The sequence below is a fragment of the Suncus etruscus genome, chromosome 20, assembly GCF_024139225.1.
Source record: "Suncus etruscus isolate mSunEtr1 chromosome 20, mSunEtr1.pri.cur, whole genome shotgun sequence".
NCBI lineage: Eukaryota > Metazoa > Chordata > Mammalia > Eulipotyphla > Soricidae > Suncus > Suncus etruscus.
In genome coordinates, this window is record NC_064867.1 from 31,646,040 (window position 1) to 31,657,972 (window position 11,933).

Here is an 11,933-nt window from a genome sequence, read left to right on the forward strand (position 1 = left end):
AACACTCCCTGTTGTCTTGTATTGGTTCACAATTTACCTTTTGGTTTCACCCCAAACAAAGGAAGTTGGGCCTGGTGTGGCGCCTCTCTGCCCTAGTTACGACTCCAGAAAGTGACTTAATTTCTACGTCCCAGTGTCCCCTGGTCCAGAGACACTCCAGACAGCAGCAAGCCAGCTTCCTTCAGCTCCATTCCCAAAACCCATAGGATGCCACCAATTTTCTTTCCTTTCCTGGGTGACCCCTGACCTCCTTCATGGGAAGTGTGGACTTAACTGGAAGCTGACAGGCTCAGAGTGAAGCAAACACCTTGCACAAACCTGCTCCACTCCCCTCTCCCCTTTCCTAGGGGTGAGGTCCTCTGCTCTTAGGTGGCATCTCACACTTCCTTTCCTCCACTCTGAGCTCCCAGGCGACCCTCAGCTCTCACAGCTGCAGTGTGGTTCAGCTGTGGGGTTTATACATTGACTGTTGTGCCCAGCTCTGTGCTCACTGAGCTTTCTCCCACAACAGACGGCTCCCTTCATTATTATTTTTTAATTCTGTTTTGGTTTGGGACCACAGTGAAGCTCAGGACTTATTCTTGGCTTTGTATTTAGGGACGACACAGAGGGGCTCAGAGGACCTTATGGGATGCCGATTTCAAGCCTAGGTTCCAGCCCCTGACCTGTTGGCTTCTCTCTGGTCTCTTCTGGAAAATTTCTAGACAGTCTCCCCATCATCCCTCAAGAATTCCAATTTGTGGGCTGGAGAGATAGCATGGAGGTAGGGCATTTGCCTTGCATGCAAAAAGATGGTGGTTCAAATCCTAGCACCCCATATGTTCCCGTCAAATGTGCCAGGAGCAATTTCTGAGCATTGAGCCAGGAGAGACCCCTGAGTGCTGCCGGTGTAACCCAAGAACCAAAATAAATTCCAATTTGTATGGGGCTGTAGAGAGAGCACAGTGGTGGTAGGGAGTTTGCCTTGCATGCAGCCAACCTGGGATGGACCAGGGTTCAATTCCCGGCTTCCTGTATGGTCCCCTGAGCCTGTCAGGAGCGATTTCTGAATGCAGGTAGCAGAACCCCTGAGCACTGCTGGGTGCGGTCCCCCCAATAAAGAATTCCATTTTGTGGGGGCAGAATGATAGTACAGCAAGAACGGCACACACACACACACACACACACACACACACACACACACACATGCTGACTAGGGTTCTATCTCCATCACCATCACATGGTTCCCCAAGCCAGCCGGGAGTAAGTCCTGAGCAAAGACTAACCATTGAACACTGCCGGTTCTGACACCATCCCCCCAAAACTTCCATCTCAGAGAGGCAGATTGTTTCTGACAAGCCTGTTCCCACATCTGAGCTGTCAGCACCATGCCTGTCAAACTAGTGGGCAGGCATGGTCCAGGTGTGTCCACTGCCATGGAAACAGCCAGCTTCCCTGGAGGAAGTGGGTAAGTCACCAAGTCTGGGGCCAGAGAACATATGTAGACATAATCCCTGTGCACAGAACCTGGAATAACCGTAGAGCACTGCTGGATATGGCTCAACCCTTCCTACCCTCCCCGCAAGAGCCACAAAATCTGACCTGGGCCTCTGATTCTTCTTGTCTATGGCACAAGAATTGCTGCAATGGGGCTAGACCAATAGCACAGCAGTAGGGATTTTGCCTTGCACATGGCTGACCCAGTTTTGATCCCCAGCATCCTATATGTCCCTCCCCAAGCCTGCCAGGAGTAATTTCTGAGTGCAGAACCAAGAGTAACCCCTAAGTGCCACTGAGCATGACCAAATAAACAAAACAAAATAAAACAAAAAACAATTCCCAAAGAGTTTCTCTCTCTGTCTCTGTGTTCTCTTTTTGTTTTTTGGGCCATATTCTTCATGCATAGGGGTGACTCATGACTCTGCACTCAGGAATTACTCCTGGTGGGTTCAGGGAAACTTATGGGATGCCTGGCATCAAACCTGGGTAGGCCATGTGCAAAGCATGCTGGCTCTCGTTCTCTCTCTTTATCTCTCTTTTGTTCTTTTTTGGGTGGTGTGGGGCCACACTGGCAGCACTTAGGGGTTACTCCTGAGCTCTGAAACCATGCCTGATGGGGCCAGAGTGATAACACAACAGCAGGGCATTATTTTGTGCTTTTTGGGTCACACCCGGCAGTGCTCAAGGGTTACTCCTGGATCCATACTCAGAAATTGCTCCTGGCAGGTACGGGGGACCATATGGGATGCCAGAATTCGAACCGATGATCTTCTGCATGAAAGGCAAATGCCTTATCTCCATGCTATCTCTCCGGCGCCAGCAGCAGGGCCTTTGTCTTGCCTGAGGCTGGCCCGGAATGGACCCAGGTTTGATCTCCCGCATCCTATATGGTCTCCCAAGCCTGCCACGAGTGATTTCAGAGCACAGAGCCAGGAGTAACCCCTGAGCACCGCTGGGTGTGGCCAAAAATAAAAAAGAAAGAAAGAAAGAAATTACTTCTGGGACCATAGGGTATGTTGGAGGTGAAACCCATGTTGACTGTGTGCAAAGCAAATGTCTTACCTGCTGTGCTATTGCTCCAACTCTTCTTTTTGTCTTTTAAAATGTTTTATTGGGGAGAGCATAATGACAGTGCAACAGTAGGACGTTTGCCTTGCAAGTGGCCAAGCCAGGACCAATGGTGGTTCGAATCCCGGCATCCCGTATGGTCTCCCGAGCCTGCCTGGAGTGATTTCTAAACACAGTGCTAGAAGTAACCCCTGAGCTCTGCTGGGTGCCCCTCACAAAAAAGTCCCTCATCTGCCCTTCACTCAGTGTCTCTAAATGAAAATATTTTCCCCTTTTGCATCACCACTCCCTTCTTCTTTCACAGATAATTATATAATATGCTCTCTTTACTACCTGTGCATTATTAGTATTGACATGTATAAGACGTGTTTTTTTTTTTTTGGTGTAGGTTTGGTGGTGTAGGTCACAGATTTGCAAGGGATTGAATTCAGGTTTCAGATTGTCAAGGTGTATGTTTGGGGGGGCAGAGAGCTAGTACAGTGGTTTAAGTCTTTGTCTTTTATACAGCCTACCTTGATGGGATTTCTGAGCACGGCCAAGAGTGAACTCTGTGCACAGGGCTGGGAGAAGTCCTGAGCACTGGTGGATGTGCCCCTCAAAGACACACACACACACACACACACACACACACAAATTGAATATGCTTTTGGTCTGGAGAAAGAGTTCAAGAGGCTACTGCAGGTTTTGCCTGCAAGATGCTCAGGTTCCATCCCCTCACTCCAAGGTCCTCCCAAGCACTGCCAGAGGCCATCCTGCAGCACCAGGCATGGCCCCAAATCAAAATCAAATAAAGTAGAATACATAGGTTGGAGCAGCAGTAGAGTGGGCAAAGCATTTGGCTGCATGTGGCTAACCAGTGTTTGGTCCCCAGCAACACATATCATCCCCCAAGTGCAGCTAGGTGTGATCCCTGAGCACAGAAAAGGAAGCCCTAAACACCACTAGATGTGGCCCCAAAACAAACAAACAAAAATAAACAAGTGATTTTCCAATTAGATGCACGTGTGTGTGTGTGTGTGTGTGTGTGTGTGTGTGTGTTCCCATATTTGCTTTTCTGGTGTCATCTGACATTCTCTCCCCCTGATCATTTCCCGGTGCTGTTCCTGAGTCCACAGGTTGTCCTTGGTATCTGTAGCACAGTTCTCCGTGTGTCAAGAAGGTCAGCACTGATAGCATATCTTTCTTACAGAGTTCAGGGGCCACCAAGGGGGCCTGCACCCAGAAATTCTCCAGGCCTCTTGATGGTCCTTTTCTTTCCTTCCTGGAAACCAGCCCAGCCTAACGATTGCCTCTGGTCTGGACTATTTCTAGCTTAACCCCAGCAGCTCCCCAGGTCTTCTGTGTCTTTCTAGACCCTGAAATTTTGGAACGTTCTATTTTAATAAAACGTTCTGTTTTATTTCCTCACCGGCTCAAGAATGCCCCTCGGGTCCGGAGAGATAGCATGGAGGTAAGGCGTTTGCCTTTCATGCAGAAGGAAGTGGTTCAAATTCCGGCATCCCATATGGTCCCCTGTGCCTGCCAGGGGCGATTTCTGAGCATAGAGCCAGGAGTAACCCCTGAGCATTGCCGGGTGTGAACCAAAAAAAAAAAAAAAAAAAAACCAAAAAAAAAATTTAGAACAGGTTTAGATTTACAGGATTATTGTGAAGCTAATAGACAGCCAGCACACAGTACACAGTCCCCTTTAATTTAATGGGGTGTATTTCTCACAATGAATGAACCAGTAATGTTACAATTTTAGTAAGAAAATACAAAGCTCTATTCAGTATTCTGCAGTCTTAATGTTTGTTTTTTTCCTTCCTGTTCCTGCGTCCTGGCTCCTTTTGTTTGTGACAATTTTCTAGACTCCTTGTTCTTCGGATTTTGACAGCTGTGTGGATTACAAGTTAGATCTTTTCTAGTTTTTTGCACCATTGGATGGGTGTGGAAGGATGTATTTGGGCAGGAAGCCACTGTCCTCCTGGCACAACCCAGCTCCATGTGAATGATGTACATCACTGTTTTTCAGGAAACTGGGTTACTCTTGGTTCTGGAGACAGCGCAGTGAAGTGCTGATCATGAAAACAGGAGAGCTGAGTTTGTCTCTGGCATTGAAAGCAAAAACAAATAAGCAAATCTTGATCAGTGGCTTGAGGTAATTTTCATTAATTTCTTATTTTCTGTTACACACACTGATCTTTTTTCCCTATTTTTCCTATTGGCCTCAGCCATACATTTTCTTAAACATCTGGCAGTGTTTGTCCATTTCTAATTTATTTTTGTTTTGTGGGATACACACAGAAATGCTCAAGATTTCCTCTTAGGTCTGCATGTAGGAATCACTCCTGGTGGGTCAGGAAACCATATGGCATGCTGGGATTGAACCTGGTTGGCCTTATGCCAGGCAAATGCCCTACTCTGTATTATATCTCTGGCCCCTCACTATTCCTATTTATGAATGAAACGTTAAAATGAACTGAAAGTGCTGTAAATATGAGTAACACTCGGTCTTGGGAGATTTGACTACTAAAGCAATAACTTTCCTTTGAAGTTCTTTAAAAAAACTTTATTATGGGGCCGGAGAGATAGCATGGAGGTAAGGCGTTTGCCTTTCATGCAGAAGGTCATCGGTTCGAATCCCGGCATCCCATATGGTCCCCCGTGCCTGCCAGGAGCAATTTCTGAGCCTGGAGCCAGGAGTAACCCCTGAGCACTGCCGGGTGTGACCCAAAAACCACACACACACAAAAAAAACTTTATTATTTATTTATCTGTATTTGAGCTATACTTGTTGTGCTCAGGGTTGAATTCTAGTTCTGTGCCCAGGGAACACTACTGGTGGGGTTCAGAGGACTGTTAGTGGTGCCAATGATCAAACCAAGGTCAGCTGTATGCAAGGCAAGTGCCTTAAATTCAACTCTATTTACCCATCCCCCAAGTCTTCAATTATGCCATTATGCTGTATAGTTTAATTGCTTTGGTTTGGGGCTATATATAGAAGTTCTGGGGTTGCTCCTGGGTTGCATGCTTCGGGGAAGTGGAGGCCATGCAGTGCAGCCCTTAGAGCTATAATTTAAAAAGTTTGGCTTTCATTGTGATCTCTTTTGTGATTTCTGAACTATTTACACTTTTTTCACTTAAATGAAACAGGCCACAAAAGGAGGGGGAACACTAGTAGGACAGACGATCATTTGCCCTCTACCCATCCGACCTGGAATAGATCCATGGACCCTCATTACAGTCCCCTGGGTACTGCCAGGAGTGTTCCCTGAGCACAAAGTCAGGAGTAAGCCCTGAGAACCATTGGGTGTGGGCAAAAAAAGAAAAGATTGGGGAGCCACACCCATTGATGCTCAGGGGTTACTCCTGGCTATGCACTCAGAAATCGCTCCTGGCTTGGGGGACCATATAGGACGCTGGGGGATCCGTCCAAGGGGCTTCTTGCAAGGCAAACTCCTGACCCCTGCACCACCGCTCCAGACCCCCCCAAATTTTTTAAAGAAAGAAAATGGTTAGGACTAGTGCTACTTAATACTGTGGATAAGGCCTTGAATGTGACAGTCCAGAGTTAGATCCCCAGCATCCCATATGATCCCCAGAATCTGCCAGGAGTGATCGTGACCTGAGTATGGTCTGAAAGCAAACATAAATAAAAAGAATTGATAAAAGAAAGTGTATTTAGGGGCGGGAGAGATAGCATGGAGGTAGGGCATTTGCCTTGCAAGCAGAAGGACGGTGGTTCAAATCTCGGCATCCCATATGGTCCCTGAACCTGCCAGGAGTGATTTCTGAGCATAGAGCCAGGAGTGGCGCCTGAGCGCTGCCGGGTGTGACCCCCAAGAAAACCAAAAACCAAAATCAAATAAAAACAACAAAAAAGGGGCCGGAGAGATAGCATGGAGGTAAGGCGTTTGCCCTTCATGCAGGAGGTCATCGGTTCGAATCCCGGCGCCCCATATGGTCCCCCGTGCCCTGCCAGGAGCAATTTCTGAGCATGGAGCCAGGAATAACCCCTGAGCACTGCCGGGTGTGACCCAAAAACCACAAAAAAAAAACAAAAAAAAAACAAAAAAGAATGTGTATTTGTAGGTAAGAAGATAAAGGGCTAACGTGCATGTTTTGTACATTGTTTTCACTCTCTCCCCTATATGCTGCTCAGAGCATTGCCAGGAACAGTCCCTGAGTACTTCCAGATGTGACCCAAAATATATATACACATATATCAAATATATATTTATATATGTGCAAATTTATACATATGTGACAAAAGTAGAGATAGTACAGGGCATAAAGTACTTTTCTTACATGTAAATCAACTACAATTTGATCTCTGGCCCAATAGAGTCCCCCAGGCATTTCCAAGAATGATCCCTGAGTGCAGAGCCAAAGAAAATAGTTATTGTTAAGATTTCAATTAAGATATCAATTCTTGGGCCGGGCGGTGGCGCTGGAGGTAAGGTGCCTGCCTTACCTGCGCTAGCCTAGGAGACGGACCGCGGTTCGATCCCCCGGCGTCCCATATGGTCCCCCAAGCTAGGAGCCACTTCTGAGCGCATAGCCAGGAGTAACCCCTGAGCGTCACCGGGTGTGGCCCAAAAACCAAAAAAAAAAAAAAAAAAGATATCAATTCTTGGGGCCTGCGAGGTGGCGCTAGAGGTAAGGTGTCTGCCTTGCAAGCACTAGCCAAGGAAGGACCATGGTTCGATCCCCTGGCGTCCCATATGGTCCCCCCAAGCCATGGGGCAATTTTTAGCGTTTAGCCAGGAGTAACCCCTGAGCATCGAACAGGTGCTGCCCTAAAAACCAAAAAAAAAAAAAAAAGAAAAAGATATCAATTCTTTCCAAGTTGGCCTGTTGTTTCAACTTAATGTTAATCAAAAGCATAGCAAGGGGTGGGGCCAGAGAGATAGCATGAAGGTAAGGCGTTTGCCTTGCACGCAGAAGGTCGGTGGTTCAAATCCCAGCATCCCATATGTTCCCCTGAGCCTGCCAGGAGCCATTTCTGAGCATAGAGCCAGGAGTAGCCCCTGAGCACTGCTGGGTGTGAGTAATAATAATAATAATAATAATAATAATAATAATGATAGGGCCCGGAGAGATAGCACAGCGGTGTTTGCCTTGCAAGCAGCCAATCCAGGACCAAAGGTGATTGGTTCGAATCCCGGTGTCCCACATGGTCCCCCGTGCCTGCCAGGAGCTATTTCTGAGCAGACAGCCAGGAGTAACCCCTGAGCACCGCCGGGTGTGACCCAAAAACCAAAATAATAATAATAATAATAATAATAATAATAATAAGGGGCTTGAGAGATAGCACAGTGGTAGGGCGTTTGTTTGCCTTGTAAGTGCTGACCCAGGTCCAATGGTGGTTTGAAAACCGGCATCCCAAATGATCCCCTGTGTTTTCCAGGAGCGATTTATGAGCAGAGAGCCAGGGAGAGCAGAGAGCCAGGAGTAACCCCTGAGTGCCACCGGTTTGGCCCAAAAGCCAAAGAGAAAACAAACAAACAAAACAAAACAAAATATAGCAAGGGGCCGGAGAGGTGGTACAGGGGTTAGGCACTTGACTTGTTTGCATTGAAATCTCAGTCATCATCTGGAGGCTCCTGTGAATGTCTAGAATGGTGGGCTCAAAGGACTATATGGGCTGCTGGGGATCGAACCCCAGTCAGCTGCATGCAAGGCAAGCTCCTTACCTGCTGTGCTATCACTTAGACCCAAAAACCATATTTTGAAGAGGTTATCTTACTCCATTTCATGTATCATTCTTTTCTGTCAAAACTTAATTGACTAATATTTTTGAGGTTTTATCTTGGAGTCCTTGATTCTAACCTACTGGTCAGAATTCACTGGTATTACAGTACATGTTGCTTTTTGGGTATGGTTTATTTTGGGGGTCACATCTGACAATGCTCAGGGATTACTCCTGGCAAAGCTTGGGGTACTATGTAAAATGTCACAGATTGAACTTGTTTCAGGCAAGACTGAATTATAATTTTTTTTTTTGGCCAGGAGTAACCTCTGAGCACCATCAGGTGTGGCCCAAAATACCAAAATAAAAAAAGCTTTGATTATAAAATGTGGTGTTGCAATTTTACGAGTATATTGATCTCTCAATCTATAATTTTGAGTCTATTTTTACAGACAAATTGGCTTTGTTCATGGACAAGGGGCGATTATTATTTTAATTAAAAATGTTTGGTATTTGTGCCACACCCAGTTCTACTCAGGGCTTACACAGATATCCTCCTGAGAGGACTCAGGTTTGGGAAACCATATGACAGGGATAGACCATGAGGAGTCTGCGAGTCACGTGACAAGATTGCAAGTCACGTGCTCACCGACGGGACTTTCAGGATTGCTAATCATGTGATAGGTTTGCCTGTCACCTGATCCCCACAGAGACTTCTGGGTTTGTGTGTCACATGACGGGTTTGGGAGTCATGTACCGGGTTTATGGATCACGTGACAGTCTTGCGAGTCACATGATGCCCACAAACCCATCTTATGTGATGCTACCTTTAACCTGAGCCCTGTTTTTTGGGAAGAGACTCATCTCACTCCTGTTAGTGTCCAAGGCCCTGTTGCCCAATACCCTCCTTCCCATCAGTCCCCACAATAGTCTTTATAGCGCTATATTTCTGTCAATAAATACTTAGAGCTTTTCATTTTGTTTTCTTCTCAGGCATCCGGTGTGGAAGATTCAGATATTCCTAATGATGGTAAACTCATCGGATTCGCTCAGCTCAGTATCAGCTAAAACACAACTCTGAAAGAGGTGGCTCAAGGACACTCCACACTTGTGTCTCTCTCTTGCTTCTGTTGGCTTAAACCCACAACTGCCAAAGAACCCAGCAACACGCCTCCCAGCAAAGAGCTTTAGGGGGTCTTTCTTTATGTTCTTCTTCCTGCCATCAACCCCTGCTTTTCCCTGCAAGGAATGGCAAGTTGGACCCCCAGTGGCCAGCTTCCTTTAATGAGTTCCGTTAGTAAATCATGTATCCCCTGTCTTCCTCTGTTGGTACTGGCCCTGTGCTCCATCCCAGAAGAAAGCACTGTCGTTCACCTGCCTTGCTCATGGCAGGAATGATGCAGAGTGCAAAGGAGCAAGTCTATGGACCTCCTCTTCTTCCTGCCTGTTTTCCCACCCTAGCCGATGGGAGCATCTGGTGGTGTCTTGACCGCTGAAAGAGCAATTAGAATCTCAGACCCAGAGAGTTAATTTTAGTGCAATTTTTTAATGCAGGCGGTGATTTATTTAATTTTATTTTATTTTCATGGGGTGTTTTATGGTTTGTTTGTTTTGCCTCATGTGAATTCTAGCAACATTGTTAGGAAAAAGCACAGCCCCATATAGGTGCAACCCAAACTATATTCTTGTTTTATTCATGATATTTCTAAGCATTTTGCTGAAGCTGCTCTCAGGCACCCCTCCTCATTGCTCCCTCTAGAAAGGGGTGCTCGCCTTAACTTCAGCTGGTGCAAAATATCGAACTATAGTCATACTTCAGCCACTGGATCCTTTACAGGTGCACATTGGAGGAGCCCCCTCTCCCTGATCTGGGTGTCTCCCTCTAGCGGCCTTATTAAGCACTGCACCCAGGCAGCAGCTCTTGGAGGACCCCCACCCTGTTCTCAGTGTCTCCATCTAGCGGTCCTATTAAGAACTGCACCCAGCCAACTGCTCTTGGAGGATCATCTCCCCCTGTTCTCAGTGTCTCTCTCTAGCGGTCTTACTAAGCACTGCACACCAAACAGCGGCTCTTGGAGAATTCCCTCTCCCTGTTCTCAGTGTCTCCCTCTAGCGGCCCTATTAAGCACTGCACCCCAGCCAGATGCTCTTGAGGACCCCCAGTCTCTCCCTCTAGCAGTCTTGTTAACACTGCACCCAACCAGCTGCTCTTGGAGTACCCCTTGCCTCAGTGTCTCCCTCTAGTGGGCTTATTAAGCACTGCACCTGGTTCACTCTGAGGACGTCAAGGGAAACTTCTCCTGCCTGCGCCTGTCTGCCTGTGTTTCTGAATCCCTGAAGGTCTCCTCAGAGGCCTAAGGAGCGCACCTCATAAAAACTTCATTTTGAAGCTGCCCAGTAAGTACATTCTTTTTTTGTTTTTTGTTTTTTGTTTCGGGCCACACCCGTTTGATGCTCAGGGGTTACTCCTGGCTAAGTGCTCAGAAATTGCCCCTGGCTTGGGGGGACCCTATGGGACGCCGGGGGATCGAACCGCAGTAGCGGTCCTTCCTTGGCTAGCGCTTGCAAGGCAGACACCTTACCTCTAGCGCCACCTCACCGGCCCCCAGTAAGTACATTCAGGCTGTGGGGGTCGCCATCCAATATATTGCTGAACTCTCTGGCCTGTGGAGGCTCCGCCCTGCTGTGCCTTTGTTCACTCTAAGGACTGTCAACTAGAGGCAGCAGAAGATCACGGCCTCTAAGCGAAGCAGCGCGGCTGCACACTCTTTCTAACCAATGAACCCCACCACAACACGCAGGAAAAACCACACTACAAGCGTGACAATGGGGAAACTTTGCAGGCAAACACCATTTACAGAAAATGAAGAGGAAAGCTCGGATGAGCTAATAAATTCCAACCACATGATTAACCTCTCAGATAAGGAGTTTAGAATAGAAATATGGAAGATGCTCATAGAACTCAAAAAAAGCATAGATGGATCTGAACAGAACACAAAGACAGAAATCAGAAAACTCCAAACTGAAAACCACGGTTGCTCAACTGAAAACCTCAATGGATAGTCTTGCCAACAGGGTATCAGCAGCTGAGGAGAGAATCGGAGTACTGGAAGATGTGATGCAGAAAAACTCAACACAACAGAAGAAATTGGAAAAGAACCTTAAACAAACAGGCAATGGAAAAAGTACTCAAGGAATGCGAACAGATGAAAATAGAAGTCTTTGATAAACTCAACAGAAACAACATAAGAATTATTGGAGTTCCAGAAACCCAGGAAGGAGATCTCCAGGAAGAATCAAGTGTCAAAGAGATTCTCCCAGAGTTAAAGACTACATGCAATCAAATCCTGCATGCCTGAAGAGTACCAGCTAAAAGAGACCCAAAGAAAAACACTCCAAGACACATCCTTGTTACAATGACAAATCCCATAGATAGAGATAGAATACTGAAAGCAGCAAGATCAAAAAGGGAAATTACATTCAAAGGGGGAATCCCTAAGACTTACAGCAGATATGCCACAAGAAACTCTCAAGGCCAGAAGACAATGGTGGGATATTGTGACAAGACTGAATGAAATGAATGCCTCACTGAGAATACTGCACCCAGCTCGACTCCCGTTCAGGTTTGAAGGAAGAATACATACCTTCATGGATAAACAACAGCTCAGAAACTTCACAGATGATAAATCAGCCCTAAAGGAAAAACTGACAGTTC